This window comes from Saimiri boliviensis, chromosome 9 (genome assembly GCF_048565385.1).
Source record: "Saimiri boliviensis isolate mSaiBol1 chromosome 9, mSaiBol1.pri, whole genome shotgun sequence".
In the NCBI taxonomy this organism is placed as follows: Eukaryota; Metazoa; Chordata; class Mammalia; order Primates; family Cebidae; genus Saimiri; species Saimiri boliviensis.
The window spans coordinates 11,350,569-11,371,802 of NC_133457.1; the positions used below are offsets into that span (position 1 = coordinate 11,350,569).

Below are 21,234 nucleotides of genomic sequence, written 5' to 3' on the forward strand. Positions count from 1 at the left end.
CTGTTACCTCAGAGGGAAAAAAATGTTCATTTTTGCTTAAGAAAGTTTTCTACCTCCATGCACAAATAGATATTTTTGGAGAGTTTATCATCTGCTAATAAGTAGTTTGGTTTACAATAAAAGGAAAGAGAAGAAAAGTAACCCAAGGAAGAGAACAAAGCAACAAGTTGTGATAATAGTAGTAGTAAAATTTAACATATAAAATGTGAAAAAAATCTTAGCTGAAATTAGATCAGATTGTGATTTCAGATTTGAAGTGTGTAGGTTATATTATTATATGTAGTTATAATGTTTTGTTTTCTTATTTATCAGAACATCTACAAACATTCTATAATTTACCTACCACTAGCTATAAGCAGCTCATTCTTTACGTGAGATATGTCATTTTTTCTTAGAACATTGTGCCCTCAAGTCACATGTGCTATACTTCTGTCCACAAACCCTTTGGAATACAGAGTGCTATTGAATTGGATTTCCATTAGGATTTCTTCCAGAGTCATTGCTTTGAGAGCAGCACATGAAATAACAAAATTGGCATGGGTTGGTTTAACTCCATAGCTAACTCTGTTGTTTTCTGTTGATAATAGTGTGTGAGATAGTTGAAAATGCAATCTACAATGTTGCTTTTCTATGCAGACAAATTACATTATATATAATTTAGCATTTATCTTCAGTTATATTTTGAAGCTTCACACATTTCAGTAAATATCTCTCTTATAGCTTATGATAGATAATTGATAACAACAGAGGATTGAAAATAAAGAAGCAGAAATGATTGTACTCATTTACTAGCAAGCACACAATAGCCAACCTTGGATTTTTCTCTTTTATAGCTTTCTGGCAAAGGCGGTAATGTGAAATAACAGTTTGTGTAAAAGCATTCAAGTAGAAATAGGATAAATGTGTTCAAGAGAAGAGAGAACACAAGCATGGAAGCAACATAGTAACCGTGGTATGGGCGTGGTGGGGGTCACTTAGGGTAGCAGATGTCAGAGGAGGCAAGACCAAAATCAAGTCAAGTTTAAAGGCATATATGAAAATTTGTATTGTGTTTTAAGTGTGACTCTAAATCACTGGAGAAATCTGAGCAGGGGTGATATACAATAACGATTTACATTTTGTTATATCACCCTGCATAGAAGATAGATCATAGTCGAAGAAACTTGATATGCGTGTTAGTTAAGTGTCTGTTGAACTATTTTGGTTTGTAACATAGTGAAACAGGAAACAGCATTCAGAAATATGACCAATATAGATGGTAAATCATATGGTTAATTATATATATATCTTTAGCTATGCGGGTACCTCATATTTCTGGTGTGATATTTTCCTCTAAGTTTCCTAAATAGCAGTTTTGAGTATACTTAGCAAGAATATATTTTTTTAAATATACAAGCCCAAGATAGATAGAGGCATATTTATTTTCATACCTATGAGTTTTTAAAAAGCTTATGGAAGAGTTGGATTGAGAAGGCAAAACCTTGAAAATGTAACCACAAATTGTACTCAGAGCATCTTTTTGTAACTTTAAGCAGTAATTTAGTGTTTACTAAATTTTAAAAGGTTTCCTATTCTATAGCTAAGAAAGCTGGTGAGATATTAGAGTAATAACACTGAACTAGATGCTGAGAACCTGATTTCCAATTGAGGAGCTGCTACTAAATGTTTGATTTGAAGGACTTAGCGGTTATTCAGAATATTTAAAACTCAAATATTCTATGACAACCATTGTAACTTTAAAGAATACAGATAGAACTAAGGAGCATAATTAATTGTATTACCATTATTATTGAGAAGAATTGTTAGCCATTACTATGGTGTAATACATACATTATATATATTTATACTTTATATGTATATTTATATATAAACATATACAAATATTTTACATAAAATATATATGATATGTATAATATAGAATATATATTTTATATGTAATATTCACATATAAAATATATAAAAATTGATATATGTAATATATATTTGATGTACATATATAAAATATATGGGGTCTTTCTAAGTTGCCCAGGCTGCTGGCCTCTAACTTTTGGGCTCCAACATTTCTCCCACTTCAGCCTCCCAAGGAGATTGGGTTACAGGGACATAAAAGTTGGTACATTATGAACTTTTAAAAACCTTTTAGAACTTCCACTTTTGGAAAGATGGAGTAAACATACTTTATGCCTTCCACCTAGTACAACTAATATCACTGGCCAGTATATAGAAAACAAGCATAAGAAGACTCTAAAAGTTTAGGGAAAAAATGCAGACCAAGTAGAGAATTAGGGAACCATGGAAAGAGGATGCTGAGTTCCTTGCGTTTTCTTTTGTTCCATATATGCCAGTTTAAGAAGCTGGCAATCTGCAAATGCCAATGGGTACAAACAAAAAAAATGTTCTAACAAATGTCTGCTCTCTGTAACAAAAGGGCTAGTAAAGAAGCAGCTTCTAAAGATAGAAGTCTTTTATATAATAATAAATATAATTGGTAAAAATTTGCCAAGCCATGTTAACTAATAAAGAACACACACACACAAAAGTGTGTGTGTGTGTGTGTGTGTGTGTGTGTGTGTGTGTGTGTGTGTGTTTATAGACTCACGTATTCAGAGCCCTCAAAATCTGCAATGGATGAAATGTCCATACAATTAAATACTCAAATTAAATTTTAAATTTGCAACATGGCTGTATCATAGAGAAAATCAACTAATCAAGACCCATCATTGCTTTAAATCTTCCTGCTGCTACTTTTATCATATTTGGCCATTCTTGCATTGCTATTAAAGAAATACCTGAAACTGGCTAATTTATAAAGAAAAGAGGTTGAATTGGCTCGCAGTTTTCCAGGAGGTACAGGAAGTATGGCTCCAGCATCTGCTTAGTTTCTGGGGAGGCCTCAGGAGCTTTTACTCACGGTGGAATGCAAAGCAGGAGCAGGCACAACACATGGCAAGAAAGGGGAGCAAGAGAGCAGGGGAGGAGGTGCCATACATTTTTAAGAATAAAAAAAAAAACAGATATTTTGAGAAATCACTCACTGTCACGAGGAAAGCACTAAACCATGAAGGATCGTCCTCAGTAGTCCAAATACTTTCAACCAGGTCCCATCTCCAACACTAGGAATTAAAATTCAACATGAGACTAGGCGGGGACATATATTCAAAATACATCATTTCTATTCCCAATCAAATTACATTTTGGTAATAGTTTATTTGATTATGTGTCACATACTCGTTTTCCTTTAGAAAAACATTTAAAAACAGCAACAGTAGCCTAATTATCTCAAACTTTTAAAAATATAGATGTAGTAAATTCTAAACAAAAAATAAACCTAGATTACAGTTAGTTATAGAAAAAACCCTAAATCTCATAGATCTTTAAGATAAATATACAAAAATTACTAAATGTTTTAATGTTGCAGTTTTAAAAGATTCTGACATTTTACAAATATATGTATTTAAAATTGTCATATCTCAATGTCCAAATGAAATCAAAACCCTTTGTTGACAAAAATCCTCTCTTTCCCAAAATGGGCATCCCAAATATATCCAATATGAATTGGATTATATGTCATAGTACCAACCTTTAATCTTATCAAATTAAATATACAATTAAAATGGAAGGTTTTATACATTTACTAAAATCATGTTATGCAATAGTTTTTAGTTTATGCAAACAGTTCTTCCACTCAGAAGGAAAAAATAAAATTGCAGAAGTCTAAAATTCAAATAGTTGTTGGGTAAGTAAATCTTAAAATTCAAAAAATTTTATATCTCTCATTTCTTTTTGTTGTCCTTCACAGAGTTTTGTGGGGGCCTCTTTCACTGGTCTTCTGGAGTTACATTTAATTTCTTCACCTAATTAATGTATTTCTGTAGGAATTACTTTTCTAGGTTGTGTTATTTTGGTAATTTACCATTGCTTTGGTTTTTATTTTCTATAAAAGAGAGAGAGAGAGAGAGAGAGAGAGAGAGAGAGAAAGAGAGAGAGAGAGAAAGAGAGAGACAGAGAGAGAGAGAGAGAGAGAGAGAGAGAGAGAGAGAGAGATAAGAGAGAGAATGATTGAGTTCCAAATAGAAAATATTACCCAGGATAAAAAATTATACATCTGTTTTGTAAGTTCAAAAGACCATTTTTAGCACTTATCTTTACTAAGTTAGGGAAAATTTCTATCCATTTTACAGATAAGGCAGTAGAGGCAAAAAGATGTTAAAGTGTTTTCCAAGAACATTGCATGGCAGATTATAAAGACTTAAATAATAAAAGAATGAATGTTTGAATGACTATTACTAATAAGAGATGAAATGGGAAATGTAATCTAGTCCTCTCTCTATTAATGATTAAACCACCACTAACTACATTGCTGATTGCATTAAATATAAAAAAAACTCATAAAGTTATTAAATTCTACTTTGTTTCATAGATTGACGTTTCTTAGAAAATATTTATTTTTTTCTCTTCCTCCAAACCATGTGCTATTTAATAACAGGGAAGGAGAAAACTCATAATCCTGTGGGATCTAGGAAACTATTCACTTTAGGTATTCTATTTAGTCTTTTAAACATGTGATACTTAATCCAGACCTTTCCTTTAAATGTCATATTTGCCTTCTTCTAGAAATTATATATTTTTTAAACAAATGAGATGTTTTCTATTCCTACACCTTGCTATATCCACTTACATGAGCTTCTCAGTTTAAAATTATCTTAATCTTATAAAACTTTATTTGTGTTGGTTAACATATACATTTTACACTTAGGAACAGGTGTAAACTCTGACATCTGGAACATCCATCAGAAAAGAATGTCCCTGAGGCACTTACACAAGAGGATATCAACACACATTCAAACAATGACATTTCAGACAGATAAATGCCCTTATATCAGGGCACCCAATAAGAAAAATAGGAAGTATAAGCAAAGAGCACATGACATAAAATGAAATACATATGTAGAGAGTGACCATCATTTGTAGGGGTTAGGGCCTGATTCCACGGTGAAACTAAAGTCCATTTTAAAATGGAAAATTTAACATTTAACAGCTAAACACATAAAAAGGAATTCATAGCAGAAAAACCTACATCAATTGGAGTGACCTTTCTCAGAGATATCTTTTACAGATTTTCCTTCTGGCTGTCTCTTTTCTTCCTTGCTCTACCCTAGACCTTTTTCAATAGGGATTTTTTTCTTTTTTTTTTCCCCCTCATATATAACATTATTTTGCCCCCTTTAGTCTTATGAATGAGCTTCCACTGGACAAGATTTTGAGATATTTCTGTCCTGCTGTGTGAAGACTTTGGAAGTTTCAGAATCCACTATATTATATGAGACTTTTTCTCTCAGGAAGTTGCCTCAAATTATGACAGTAGGGAAAACAAAAGCAAACAAGCATGAAAGCCTGTCACAGTTGATGCACATAAAATTCCTCAAAAGGACTTTTTTTCAGTTATATATCTCTATAAGGTTTTTTCTTTATATATATATATATATATATATATATATATAAAATATATATATATATATATATATAAAATATATATATATATATATATATAAAATATATATATATATATTTTTTTTATTGCACTTTAGTTTCTGGGGTACATGTGCAGAACATGAAGGATTGTTGCATAGGTATGTACATGGCATACTGCTGCTTACATTTCTATCTGGCATTGCTCCCCATGTCATCCCTTCCTAACCTCCACAGCCCCCGCTGTCCCTTCCCTAACTGCCACCAACAGACCCCAGTGTGTGATGCTCCCCTCCCTGTGTCCATGTGTTCTCATTGTTCAACACTCGCCTGTAAGTGAGAACAAGTGGTGTTTGATTTTCTGTTCTTGTGCCATTTTGCTGAGAATGATGGTTTCCAGATTCATCCATGTACCTGCAAAGGACAAGAACTCATCGTTTTCTATAGCTGCATAGTATTCCATGGTGTATATCTGCCACATTTTCCTTGTCCAGTCTATCATTGATGGGCATTTGGGTTGGTTCCAGGTCTTTGCTATTGTAAACAGTGCCTCTGTGAAGACACGCATGCATGTGTCTTTATAATAGAATGATTTATAATCCTTTGAGTATATACCAAGTAATGGGATTGCTGGGTCAAATGGAATTTCTATTTCTAGGTCCTTGAGGAATCACCACACTGTCTTCCACCATGGTTGAACTAATTTCCACTCCCACCAACAGGTTAAAAGTGTTCCTGTTTCTTCACATCCTCTCGAGCATCTGCTGTCTCCCGATTTTTTAATGATCGCCATTCTAACTGGTGTGAGAAGGTATCTCAATGTGGTGTTGATTTGCATTTCTCTAATGACCAGTGATGATGAGCATTTTTTCATATGTTTGTTGGCCTCATATATGTCTTCTTTTGAAAAGTGTCTGTTCATATCCTTCACTGACTTTTGGATGGCTTTATTTGTTTGTTTCTTGTAAATCTGTTTTAGTTCTTTGTAGTTTCTGGATATTAGCCCTTTGTCAGATGTGTAGATTGCAAAAATTTTTCCCCATTCTGTTGTTTGCCAGCTCACTCTAATTATTGTTTGTTTTGCTGTACACAAGCTCTGGAGTTGAATTAGATCCCATTTGTCTATTTTGGCTTTTGTTGCCATTGCTTTTGGTGTTTTAGTCATGAAGTCCTTCCCTATGCCTATGTCCTGAATGGTTTTGCCTAGGTTTTCTTCTAGGGTTTTTATGGTGTTAGGTTTTATTTTTAAGTCGTTAATTCATCTGGAGTTAATTTTAGTGTGAAGTGTCACAAAGTGGTCCAGCTTCTGCTTTCTGCACATGGCTAGCCAGTTATCCCAACACCATTTATCAAACAGGAAATCCTTTCCCCATTGCTTGTTTTTGTCAGGTTTGTCAAAGATCAGATGGTTGTAGATGTATGGCATTGCCTGCAAGGCCTGTGTTCTGTTCCATTGGTCTATATCTCTTTTTTGGTACCAGTACCATGCTGTTTTCATTACTGTAGACTTGTAGTATTGTTTGAAGTCAGGTAGCATGATGCTTCCAGCTTTGTTCTTTTTGCCTAGGATTCTCTTGGCTATGCGGGCTCTCTTTTGGTTCCATATGAAGTTTAAGGTGTTTTTTTCCAGTTTTGTGAAGAAAGTCATTGTTAGCTTGATGGAAATAGCACTGAATCTATAAATTACTTTGGGCAGCATAGCCATTTTCACAATATTGATTCTTCCTAACCATGAGCATGGAATGTTTCTCCATTTGTTTGTGTCCTCTCTTATTTCCTTGAGCAGTGGTTTGTAGTTCTCCTTGAAGAGGTCCTTTACGTTCTTTGTTAGTTGTATTCCTAGGTATGCTATTCTCTTTGTAGCAATTGTGACTGGGAGTTTGCTCATGATTTGTCTCTCTGTGAGTCTGTTATTGGTGTATAGAAATGCTTGTGATTTCTGCACATTGATTTTGTATCCTGAGACTTTGCTGAAGTTGCTTACCAGTTTAAGAACATTTTGGGCAGAGAAGGTAGGGTTTTCTAAATATACAATCATGTCATCTGCAAATAGAGACAATTTGATTTCCTCCTTTCCTAACTGAATATCATTTATTTATTTTTTCTTCCCTAATTGCTCTGGCTAGAACTTCCAATACTATATTGAATAGGAGTGGTGAGAGACGGCATCCTTGTCTAGTGCCAGATTTCAAAGGCAATGCTTCCAGTTTTTGCCCATTCAGTATGATGTTGGCTGTAGGTATGTCGAAATAACTTATTATTTTGAGATATGTTTCTTCGATACCCAGTTTATTGGGAGTTTTTAGCATAAAGGCTGTTGAATTTTATTGAAGGCCTTCTCTGCATCTATTGAGATATCATGTGGTTTTTGTCTTTGGTTCTGTTTATGTGGTGAATTATGTTTATAGACTTGTATATGTTGAACCAGTCTTGCATCCCCGGAATCAAGCCTACATGATCGTGATGGATAAGCTTTTGATGTGCTGTTGCAATTGGTTTGACCTTGACTATTACAAATAATTACTTTCTAAGCTTTTTTTCTCTGAATTGGTTAGAAAACAAGTCTTGTTCTTTTTTTTATTTCAGATATTTCCAGTAGTTTCTTTAAAGAGAGATATACCACTATTCAATAAAAATCTATTCTAGTTTTTGGGAAGCATATGATAACTTGAGTTATCAATAAAATTATTTTGCCCTTAAAATCGAAAGCATGTTTACCTAAAACACCATCCTTCCCTTCCCGCCTACCAACAAAAAGGGGAAGGGATTAAAAAGCATAACTAAATTATGTGTATCTTAAGTTGATAAGTTTCAGGATCTTGGCCTTTCTGCTTAAGCCTGGTTTTCTAAGACTTTCTTTCTATACCATGAAATGCCCTTCCAGGAAATCCCTTTTCTGTTTAGTTAGCCAAAGTGATTTCCATCATTTATGTCCAAGAAGCCCACTCATACTGTACCTTGACTTCATAAATATTAGAATTAACCCATGATAGCTTAGGCTTGACATGGATAAATACATGGCTTAAGTAAAGTTTATGTTTAGAGTTAGCATCCACTAAAGAGGAAACGTAGTTAATATTACCTGTATAAACACACTTCATATTTAGTTTGAAACTTCAGATTGCTAGTATTTGATTATTTTGATATTCACTGACAATTTCATAAGGTTTAGGCTAATAATGAGAATATTTTATTGATCTGAACAAATCATTCTATGACACACTTTCTTCTTAGGGATCATAGAACAGGGTTTTTGTTATCTTTATCCTAATATTGTTATCTCCCAGAAGCTACCAGATTTCTATGATTACTTACAAAGTATCAGGATCTTAGCTGAGGCTCCCGATGGACGTTTTCATGATTATAAAGGAAATAAACTTTGACTATGATTTATTTAGAGAGAAATGTGAGGTGGTTTATTTTGAAAAGAATTATGCATACATATAAAATTCACATACAAAACACACTTTTCTGTGAGATCACAAATTTCAGTATGTGGTCTTAACTAGTATATCTCTCTTTAAAGAAACTACTGGAAATATCTGAAATAAAAAAAAAGAACAAGACTTATTTTCCAACCAATTCAGAAAAAAAAAAAAGCTTAGAAAGTAATTATTTGTAATAGTCAAGGTCAAAACAAAGCTAATATTTATTATGCCTCTTCTATGTCCTATGCAACATGTTATGCTCCATGTATCTATTATCTCACCTAATATTTAAGGCAAAGCTATCAGAAACATATTATCATTGTGTACATTTAACAAATGAAAGATGAAATCTTAGACAGGACAAATAATCTATTAAATATCACAGAGTAAAAAGTGGCATGGCTACTACAGTAACCTAGATCTGTCTGACTCTAACCTCTATAATTACAAACCATGATTACCCCCAATTTACCTGGATACCTGGATATTACTGCTAATTACCAGATAAAGGGCAACTATATGAAGCACCTTAGATGCCCAACAGAATCAAAATACTTTTTTTAATCCTTTGACTTTGATGGTTCTATCAGTAAAGCTATTGTTTAATCCTAGGCACCTCCATTGTCTTCCACAGTATGAATTTTACCCCTTTTTCAGAAGTCAGACATTGCCTATCTCTGTCTTCTGGAAACTGATCATGACAATCCAGCTGTGCTACATTGCCAGCAGACCTGCTAAATATGGGCAAAACTGCCTATGCATTTATTCCTGTTGATAATGTGTATGTTTCACACGTCAGAGAGGGAGGGAGGGAAAAAGGGAATAAAAGGACGTATTTTATGTTATGTAGACATCTATTTCCTTTTCCAAGTAGAGGGTAATATGTCAATTGCTTTGTAGTTTCTAAGGCTCTGGTCTCACAGCCCAGCACAATACCAAAATATTCCATTTAGGCTTTCATAACTAAAGCAACACTGGCCACCTTGAAACAAATAAACCTGTTCACAACCAGGTTCCTTTTGTTGCCTCCTAACCTAGGTTACTGGTGGCTTCTAGAGAGTTTAACAGTGTGTAGCTCAGGCAAGGTCAAGGGAAAATATGATAACTTGAGTAGCTTTCTATTTACACTGCCATTATGCCAACTGCTAGGAGGTTCAGCATTCTCAGTTTTCATCCGTATTCTCAACATTGAAATTCAAATTCATATCCACAAGACAGTAGATATTTGTCCTGAAGATTTTTACATGTCTGTTAGATTAATTTCTCTCTCAAAAAAATTAACCAATATATTTTATATAGAGAGACAGAAGAGAAATTGTTTTACAATAATCAGAACATTCAAAACCTCAAGGCTCAGGATTCCATAGATCAGAGCCTGCCTTTAACTCCTAGTAAAATCTTGGAGACTGGAAGCAAGATAGTTTGTGACACATATGCTTCCCAAAAACTAGAAAAGATTTTTACTGAATAGTGGTATATCTGATTGTACATGTTTCTTAAAGGTCCAAATGCAATAAAAAATGAAAAAGAAAGATATAGACAGAAAAAATTTATCTTTTTATATATAGAAAAATCACTGGTAATTAGACTATGGTGAGAATGCAACTGTCTCCATGAATAAAGAATGCTGCAATGTACCATTAACTTACTACTTCTTCCTATTGTTCACCTGAGCATCACAATATAATATAAGCTCTGAAACAAAAACTTAAGAGAGGTTTCCAAGATACAGAATAATAATCTACTCTGATGCAAATTAGTAATATCATTCATTAGCTGCTGAAAGCATCTCCAAAACTAAAAGTATTCTCTTGTAGGATGATTGTTTTGGTATTATCTTAATTTCCTTCTTTGTGTTTGAGAAGAAATGAGGGTGAATAATAATGAAAGCATACTGTGCACAAGGATTTAAGTGGCGCTTAGAACCTTATTCTACTTCTTGTGCCATCAAAATTAATCAATTTCACATAACATTTTTTTTTTTTACTCCCACTTGCAACATAAACCTACTACCTTTTAGGTCATGCTTAGCATGTTTCTCCTCTTCTGTGTGTGTCTGCATGCATATTGCATGTATGTGCCTAAATATGTCTGCTTTTGTGTGTGTGTGTGTGTGTGAGAGAGAGAGAGAGAGAGAGAGAGAGAAAGAAAGAAAGAATCTGCTAAGAAGACAGAAGACAAAAGCTTGTTTTTCTTTTATATTTCAGCAATCTTTATTCTAAAAGAATTCTTCTAGATTTAGGAGTGAAAAGATAAGTCAGGAAAGAAATTTATTTCTTCATTCAACAAATATTCACTGAATACCTAGAACATGTCAGGTACTTGGGATGATATACAAATTTTAAAAAAGTTAAAAATAAATCTCTGTCCTCATTAAACTTATATTCTTGTGTGTGAGACAATGAATAATAAACAGCAAAATTACAGTATTCTATAAATATATGTCACGTTGAGAACAAAAGTAGGCGAATAAAATCTATAGTGCTGGGTAAGGGGGCAGGTAGTAAGGATAGGCCTAGTTAAGAAGGTAACATTGAGATTAACACTTAACAGAGTGAGTGGGTTAGTCTTGTAGATGTAGGAGAGAAGAGCACAAGGCAGAAAGAATGGGTAAAACAAGTTTTCTGAAGTGAAAGAAAGCATGTTACATGTGAGAAAAAAGAAAAAAGTATAGCAAGAAGGTCAGTAAGGCAAATTGAAAGTAAACTTTCAGGAATCGAGGTCAAAGAGATACTAACGTGAGTGAAGCAAATCTTGTAATATGGTATGAGAAATTTGGATTTTATTTTGAATGGAAGAGAGTCATTGGCAGATTCTGAGCAGAGAAGTTACAGGACCTCTAATATTTTTAAAGCAGCATTCTGCAGTATGGGGAATAATGATAGAAGAGTGGTCTATCTTGGAGAACATTACAGTAAATCAGATGAAAAATAATGAAGGCTTGGATCATGGTGATAGCAGAAGTTGTGATAAAAATTGATCAGGTCCTATATAAATATTTTGAAGACAGAAAAAATAGATTTCCCTGATATGACTTGTATAAAATATGAATAAAAGAGAAGTTTTGGAGAGGAATCTAAGGTTATGAAAGGGTGGTTTTCATTGACTGGGATCAGAAAGATTGTAGGATGGAAACAAATGTGAGAAGTTCAAAAGTTCATTTTTTGGAGACTGCAAGTTTCAAATGTCTGTTACCCATCCAAGTGGACATGTTCAGTGGGCAACTGGACATGTGAATCTGGAGGAAGATTATGGCTGGATGAGATCACAGAGGGCGTGTGTGTGGATACATGAAAGATGAGTAGAAATTATTAAGCTTTAGGGCAATATCAAGAGGTAGAAAAGAAGAGAATGAACCAATGTCCATCACGGCCAGTAGAATCTATTCTAGTGCTTTTGAATAGAGAGAGAATTATGAGAAATGATTTTACATGCTTTTTGTAAATGGGCAGAAAAATGAAAAAAGAGGAAGGTCCTGTTTTCTAAAGATAAGTTACTACAGAAAGATATTAAGATCTTCACGATAGCAAAATATCAAAAGCTTGTCTGAACCCACAATGCTCTCTGTAGTTGCTTCAGAAATCCCTGTCATTGGAAGGATATTGCCTCTTAAGGAGCCCAAACTCACAACAGCAATGGATCTTTGCCAGATTCCCAGAACCATTGTAAAAGTCTGTAATAACTGTCAGTGGTCCAGAATCATCCAATGTTATCACTAACTCTGCTACATTTGGATGCCTGGCACAACTGCTGGAACCACTTGCATTTTTGCAGGACTTTATGGTAGCTCAGTGAGTGCTTCCAGAAGGGAATTGTGTTAAATTACTGACAGCCTTCCCATCTTTCACAAGTATCTCTATTGGTAGAAGGTAACCAGAACCTAGCTGGCAAAGAGTATTTGAAAGGTAATTTGCAAGCTTTGTACAAAGGACAGTACAGAAGACAGTGATATAAACAGGCTCTTGTGCCAATGAATAATGTCTGGTAATTCCAATTATTCAGTGTCCCTATGCTCTCTGACCATATTTAAACTTATAAATAGTGACAATGCAAAATAATATTTTTACTAACATGACCCAATCATCTCACATATAAATTATATTTTCATTCTTTGCCCTAAAAGTAGAAGAAATATGTTATCACTTACTGTAACCATTTTTGTGGATGTTAATTTGATGTTAATTGCTCTTCTCAGTCACAATTTTATTTAATATACTCATTGTTTAAAATATTTAGAAAAAAAGAACAAAATGAGATGTGTGTGTGTGTGTGTGTGTGTGTGTGTGTGTGTAAAATTACAAAATAGGCAAGAACAGATATGCACGGCTGGTTGCATCCTAGTTACTGTAATTGATCACAGACAATATTTGCCATTTATGATTTTCTTTCTCCACTATTTATTCCATGGTTTTTCTAGGCTAAGCATGCCAGAATTTTCCCAATAGAAAGCTTAAAACCCTAAACTTTTGTTTCTCAAGGTCTAACTTCTTTCATTTTTTTAAATTATACTTAGGTTCTGGGGTACATGTGCAGGTCATGCAGGATTGCTGCCTTGGTACACACATGGAAATGTGGTTTGCTCCCTCCATCCCCCTGTCACCTACATCTGGCATTTCTCCCATGTTATCCCTCCCTACCCTCCCCACCTACCCGCTGTCCCTCCCTTGGCATTCCCGAACAGACCCCAGTATGTGATGCTTCCCTCTCTGTGTCCATGTGTTCTCATTGTTCAACACCCACTTATGAGTGAGAACATGTGGTATTTGGTTTTCTGTTCTTATGTCAGTTTGCTGAGAATGATGGTTTCCAGCTTCATCCATGTCCCTGCAAAGGACATAGGCTCATCCATTTTTATGGTTGCATAGTATTCCATGGTATATATGTGCCAAATTTTCTTTATTCACTTTATCATTGATGGGCATTTAGGTTGGTTACAAGTGTTTGCTATTGTAAACAGTGCTGCAATGAACATACATGTGCATGTGTCTTTATAATAGAACTATTTATAATCATTTGGGTATATACCCAGTAATGGAATTGCTGGGTCAAATGGTATTTCTAGTTCTAGATCCTTGAGGAATTGCCACACTATCTTCCAGAATGGTTGAACTAATTTACACTCCACCAACAGTGTAAAAGCATTCCTATTTTTCCACATCCTCTCCGGCATGTTGTCTCCTGATTTTTTAATGACCACCATTCTAACTGGTATGAGATGGTATCTCAATGTGGTTTTGATTTGCATTTCTCTAATGACCAATGATGATGAGTATTTTTTCATATGTTTGTTGGCTGCATAAATGTCTTCTTTTGAGAAGTGTCTGTTCATATCCTTAGCCCACTTTTTGATGGGTTTGTTTGTTTTTTCTTATAAATTTGTTTAAGTTCTTTGTAGATTCTGGATATCAGCCCTTCGTCAGATGGGTAGATTGCAAAAATTTTTCCCCATTCTGTTGGTTGCCAGTTCACTCTAATGATAGTTTCTTTGGCCGTGCAGAAGCTCTGGAGTTTAATTAGATCCCATTTGTCTAATTTGGCTTTTGTTGCCATGGCTTTTGATAGTGCCTAAATTTTCAAGATTTTGAGTTTCAGCTCTCAGTGAGTCTTCAGCAAGTAATTCTATTGTTTTGTTGCTCTCCAAGTACACCTGACTTTGGCAGAGTACATTTTAAGAGCAATAAATATCATGGGTGTGAGATTGATGCCTGACTATTTTTACTAAATGAGTTCCTTAGTCAAAAACATGATGTGAAACACCACGGAGGAGAATAAGGTCTTTAGTAAGTTCATGTATGTCAGTGCCAGTAGAACTAAAGCAAACAGGGAAAGAAAAGCTTTAAATAGAATAAATACCCATTCCTGTGAGGATAAAATTCTGCCCTCTTTATGATGAAAGTGTCCAATGAGGGCACTTTGCCAGATGGACATATAATCCCCTGTAATTCAGGGGTCAAGCTTGGAATTTAGCTTCAGTTTTTGCCAGTGGCAAATTTGGCACTCATTAGCAGCAACTGTCAGAGAAGTGTCATTGAATAGGATATGTGATGCTGAGCTCATTCATAATCTCTTTTTTATACAGCCATGGTCACCCTGTACTGAATCCATTGGGCAAATACAGAAGTACTGGGGAAAGAAAGGTCACTTGACATGTACAGAATGAATCATTGTCTCTCCCTTAATGATCTTCTCTGCAACAGGTGTTCTTTTGTGAATGAAATTATGAGATACAAACATCTTTGTATGTTTTGCCTTTTTCAACAGGCTTATTGTCTTAGTTTGTTTGGGCTGCTATAACAAAATATCTTAAACTACATAGTTTACAAATAGCATAAATATATTTCTCACAGTTCTGCAGGCTGGGGAGTTCAAGATCAAGGGGCTAATAGTATCACAGTTCCTTGTGGGCAGTACTTTCTAGCTGTTTTCTCACCTGGTGGAAGGGACTGTCTGGGTCTTCAGAGTTTCTCCTATGAGGGCTCCAATCCCATTCATGTGTGTTCCATCCTCATGGCCTAATCCTTTCTCAAATACTCTATCTTCTACTACCATTACTTTGGGGGTTAGAATTTCAATCCATCAATTTTGAGGGCATACAAACATTCAAACCATAGTATGAATGGTGAGAAAAACAGTAAGGTAATCAAAAAATGAGTAATGCTGAGCAAAAGAAACACTGCTCTCAAGGAGTTTATAGTTTAGTAGGGTATACACTAATTGAATAATTGCACAAACATATGATTTAAATTCTTGTAAGTCCTATGACGAAAAGGATCATGTATCTAATGAGGCATACAGGAGATCTGGTACAAGGGTTAGGGAAGATTTTCCCCAAAGTGATATTTGAGCTGAGATATACAGCTGTACTCTACAGGGATTAATTGAACAAAAATTTTGGAGAAAGGGAGAACTATCTTTCCAGAGAGAAAGAGAGAGAGCATACATATAAAGTCTTGATGTATTTTAAACATCTGAGATAAGGCCAATGCAACTGGAGGGCGTGGTCTGAGGGGAAGAGAGGTTTGGGATGATATTGCAGATGTGAGACGTGGGAACCAGCTTATGGAGTTCCTCGAAGGTTAGAGGAAGAACTGGGGACTTCAAACACAGCAAAGTAAAATTATATAATTTCAAGACTTCTAAATTTAACAGTAATAAGGTAATTTTTTCTAAATTAATTACTTTGAAGAAGCAAAAGAAAGATGTCATCAGATTTAAAGAGATCACTTGGGCTTTAATATAGAGCAAATATTACAAAGGGGAAATAGAAAAAAATGGGAGATCATCAGTGGTTGAAATGTCACCATTAGTAATATAATTTTTCTGTATTTTAAGCTAAATGGTCTCTGGGGTATTGGCTTTGGAAGCAAATTGCCACTTAAACAGAACGTGTGGAAAAAATCATACTTTACATAATTCACAACTCAAGTATATAGATACCTCTATTAGTCAAATGGTAGTCATTGGTCAATACAGCTCATTATCTACACGGTGGAGAAATCTGCACAAACACCCATGATATGGGAATAATCACTTCTGAAGTGATGGTAAAAAGAATATGACTCAAAAGGGACTGGCAGCGACGAACTCTGTGGTCTTATGTTGAGACAGGGTAGCTGAGAAAGGCGTGGACTTTGTGGGGAGAGGAACTTGGTTTAGAAATCAGATTTATCTCTTACTACTTATATGCCTTTCTGTAAATTGTTAGTCTCTTCAAATCTCAAGGTTTCTAACTTAAAATATTTGGCTTACCATGTATATAATAACATCTAGTGCAAATAGTTACCACAAGAATTAATAAAAGATACTGGTTACCCAAGAACTAGCATACAGTATAGTTCATAGAAGGCAGGCCATTCATGTTTATTCCCTTTGCTAAACTAATCTAAATGTTCAGTGATAGTATCTTCAGGTTACTTAACATTACTTCCATATAACAATATCATTAACATTTATTGTATTTTTGTCTAAAATTGTGCATCATTTTAATGCAATTCCATTGTTTAAATTATATTATAAACAGAACATGGGAATCAAAATTTTTTTTCACTTAAAGCTACAACACCTGGGATATGGGAATTTTGCAGTAACAACAATAAATACTGATAAATTCAAACATTCATAAAATCAAAAGCAATTTAATTTAGAAAAGTTACTTTATTATTGTTAAATTTAGAAGTCTTAAACTTATATGCTTTTTCTCTCTTCCAAATAGCCAGCAATTCTCTCATTATCTTCTTTGTTAGAAAGAAGAAAAAGGAAAATAATAATTTAGAATTTGATAGAAGTCAGACTCTATGGGAGATGTTTTCTATACTTGTCTCATTTTTTTTTTCTAACCATCCTCTGCAGCATATATTATTGTGGCTATTAGACTAGAGATGAGAGATGTTCAGAAGAAGAACTCTCCTGGGAGATGAGCATATGAGAAAGGATGAGAGTGATTACATAAGCAAATGGTTTCCTTAATGTCATCAAATCCTCAGTAGAACTCGACAGCAAACAGAAACTTAGTGTTATAAATAGTAAATACAAACTTATTACAAATTTTTACAAAAATTACAAGTTGATTACAAAATTATTACTATTTTTTCTTCACCATTTAGTTCTTCCTTTATCGATTTATTTCAGGAGAAACTGTTCTCATGAGAAACTACTTGAAAATATTTAACCCTTGTGTCTGAATATCTGCTAGCCAAGCAATAGATGTATATAATGCTTTTATGACAGGTATGTTTCCCCTGGCTGTTGTTTAAAACCACATATGACTTAGTTATTGTATAATATACTAATAACAGATTTCTTTTTTGTCCATATAGGCCAATTTGTGAAAATGTAACATTTATCCAGATGTTAAGTCAAACACACTCTAATTAAGTCGTACATGTTTACAAAGAAAACAAAGTAAAGCAGTTTAAATGAAAAATTTCTTGGAATTTAGTTTGAAAGACAGCTTGCCTTAATAATTTTGATGATATTCTGAGACTTGATTAATATATTTTTCTCTGAAATTTGCAAGTTTTAATGAAGAGAGTAACAAGTTGGGCATGCTGGTTCCGGCCTGTAACCTCAGCAATTTAGGAGGCCAAGGCAAGAGAACGGCTTGAGGCTAGGAGTTTGAGACCAGACTGGGCAACAAAGAGAAACCCTGTCTCCATAAAATATTGAAAAAATGAAATAAAATTTAAAATTAGCTGGATGAGGATTGAGATGGTACTCACCTGTAGCCTCAGCTGCTTGGGAGGTTGACGTGGAAGGACTGCTTGAGCCTAGGAGATCAAGGCTACAGCGAGCTGATTGTGCCACCGTACTCCAGCCTGGGCCACAGAGTGAAATGTTGTTTCTCTAAAAACATATAAACAACAACAGAAAGGTAACATTTTCAAACCTTTTCCATATATGTTTCAAGGGGATCTTCTAAACTAAATTTTAAAATGGAAACTACTTATAAACGTTAATTATATAAAGGTTAAATTTATATAACTGACAGTATAGGATATACAAAGCAGAGAGTGAGGTGTCAATTTAAAAGTGTCTTTATGAATCCTGCCTTCAGGAGCTGAAATGTACAAGATTCAAATGATGATGATTCCGGATACCTCATGCTCAATGAGGCTTCTTTGTTCAGAAACCGGTGGTCACAGAAATGAACCAGGCTTCAGTAGAAAACCTTTCTTATCTTTAATGACAATATTAATGAGTTTATAAGTCAGAAAAATCTTAAACACAGGATTTCTATGCTTAGCTCAACTACATATAAGCAAACACACCCACACGAGAATGGCTACATAGCAGAATGGCCATATAACCTGTTAACATATAAAACAAATATAACATAAAATGGCTGCATAACAACATCAGTGAGTTCTTTTTTAAATGAGGAACACTTTTCCTTGCCAACTTTGCTCCAAAGTAAAATAATCATTTTAGGAAAATTTACTGGAACTGTTCAGGAAAGCTATACGTTTTATCACATACACAATTAAAAAGTTTAAAAATCATTATGTTCTTGCTTTGTGATTATCTGTTTGGAAATTTTCAAAGAAATATTATAAGGAAAACAGTGTATTTTAAAAATTCATTTAGTACAATAATTCTTTTTAGTGGAAGAAATACACTGTCCCAGCAAATCAATCTCTGTTTCTTGCATGGAAGATTATCTGTTTGTAGATGACATCTTAATGCTGTCCATTTTGATACACAGTGGGAGAACATAGTTACCAGTAACAACTACTCCCTACCCTGGCATTCTTTGGTGGCCCAGCAGATAGATTGTGACATCACTGGTGGAACTGTGGATAAATGTGAAGGTCATCTCTAGCATTGATCTGAGGTCAGGGAAGATTCTAAGAGCTATGAGACATTCTTAAAGTGTTTTATACATACTGGGACATAGAATCCATTTACAAATGTGCTTTCAAAGTTCTTTTAGTCAATAATAGAATTAACTGGATTTGCACTTGTATGCAAAGTTAAGAAAAAACCTCTTAGACCAACTGACCTTTTTAAAGTATACACACACACACACACACACACACACACACAAATCTGTATTTTCTTATTAGGAAAGATGCAAAATATATTGTTATATATATTTGCTTTCTTTAAAATAGATATCATATACATTTAAACAGCTATTATCCCCATGAAAACATCATATTCTAAATTTCCCAATTAATTTTTTTAGTGGATGAGGAGAAAAATGTTAAAGCAAGGAGCAGAACATACAAGATGTCATGCACAGCTAGTGCCCTAAACGCCTATCTCTATAGAAGTATAGGATGGAATAAACAGATGAAGAAAATTTAGATAAAAGACAGAAAATTCAGTGTAAATTGTCTCTGGGAGAAAAAATGATAAATATATTGCCTCTCATAATGGAAAACATTTGATTAAAAAGTTAAATATTGACATCGGGATTTTTTTTTTTTTTGTCTTCATGTCTCTGCTCCTTCTCCTTGGCTAGACTCTTTTCTTGTTTGGAGTAACCCCAACCATATTCTTCCAGGTTCAATCAAGAATAAAGTGGAATACCTTTCCCTCCAGCCTATATCCTGAATTACTTTTTACTTACTCTGATTGGGTCACATGCTTATCCATGAACCAATTATTATGCAGAAATGGACTAATAGTGACACAGGTAGTGTTTCTCTGAAATAGACTCTGGATGTACACAATAAATGTTCTCTTCATTAAGAGCAACTTTGGCAAGTCAAATACTTATAGATTGGCCTTCCATTCTAATCAAATTATGAGTTCAAAGGGAAGAAAGTTCAAATGTGTTTTAAAAATAGATAATAAATCAAAATAGACAGAAATTCATAAAGAGTTTTATTTAAAAAAAAACTGTAGGAAAATAAAGACAAAATTCAGAATGTGACAAAAATTTGATGAGCCAATGAGTTTGTATTTTAGTTCTGAAACCTATGAGGAATCAAAGCTGAAGTTTGGTGGGGTGGGGGTGGGGGGTGGGGAGCTGTTACCTGTACCTAGCAAAGTACCTGGTAACTCATATGCCCTTAATAAATAATGTGTCTTGAAGAAACTAACTTGATAAAATGACTTGCACTGTGAATTAGAGTGGTGGGATATTATACTCACTTAGGAAACTAGTGAAATAAGTCAATAATGAAATTTAAAGTACCTATCAACTTCTTATTTATTAAGTGTTTTTAGGTATATTTGAATTGATTCAAACTGTATTAAAGTGTTTGAAGTTGGTTCAAAACTTTTGGAATAAAAAAAGCTGTTAAGAAACTTCAGAATAGATACCTTCTTTTTATGTTTTGATATTGGCTCCAACTGATTCAAACTTATTGTAAATAATTCAAACCAACTAAGAAGACAAAATTTTTTATATTGAAACTGAGTACTCATAAGTATTTGGAGTCCTTGAAGCTATTGTTTTCTTGAATATTCTTTGAGTTAAATCGAAAGTCTTTTAGAAAAGACCATCAAAAAACTGACTGAAAATTTGAAACTTGGAGCCTACATGGATGAAAAATTGGTACAAACTGTAAAAAATTTGGAACCTCTTCAGTGTTACCTTTACTGCAAACACTGCTGCCATTGACAAAACCAGTCCTCACTCTGGAGAGCAGTAGCCATTTGACAACACTTTTCACTTGAAAGTGTTAGAATGCATGCAGAGAAAAATTAGTCTTGGTGCTTGTCTGTGAGTCTGTTCTACCTCTTTCAGTTCGAGGTTTGCAACCTGCCCCGTTCTTTCTCCCCCGTATAGAACAAGTGATACTTGATACTTTTTCTTCACTCATGCTTGAGCCAACCCCCTGAATTTGGATATCTGACAATTTACCAACCTGTTCTTTGAATGAACCCC

At 34.3% G+C, this 21,234-nt stretch overlaps 1 long non-coding RNA gene across 1 annotated transcript in view; it reads right to left on the reverse strand.

Annotated features, from left to right (window-relative positions):
* Positions 1–21,234, reverse strand: part of LOC141585518 (uncharacterized) — a 167,829-nt gene that overhangs the window by 56,886 nt on the left and 89,709 nt on the right. The window contains exons 2-3 of the long non-coding RNA XR_012519069.1: positions 18,116–18,239; positions 3,036–3,113 (exon numbers count right to left, since the gene is read on the reverse strand). This is a non-coding gene — a long non-coding RNA (uncharacterized LOC141585518). The remainder of the gene's footprint in view (positions 1–3,035; positions 3,114–18,115; positions 18,240–21,234) is intronic.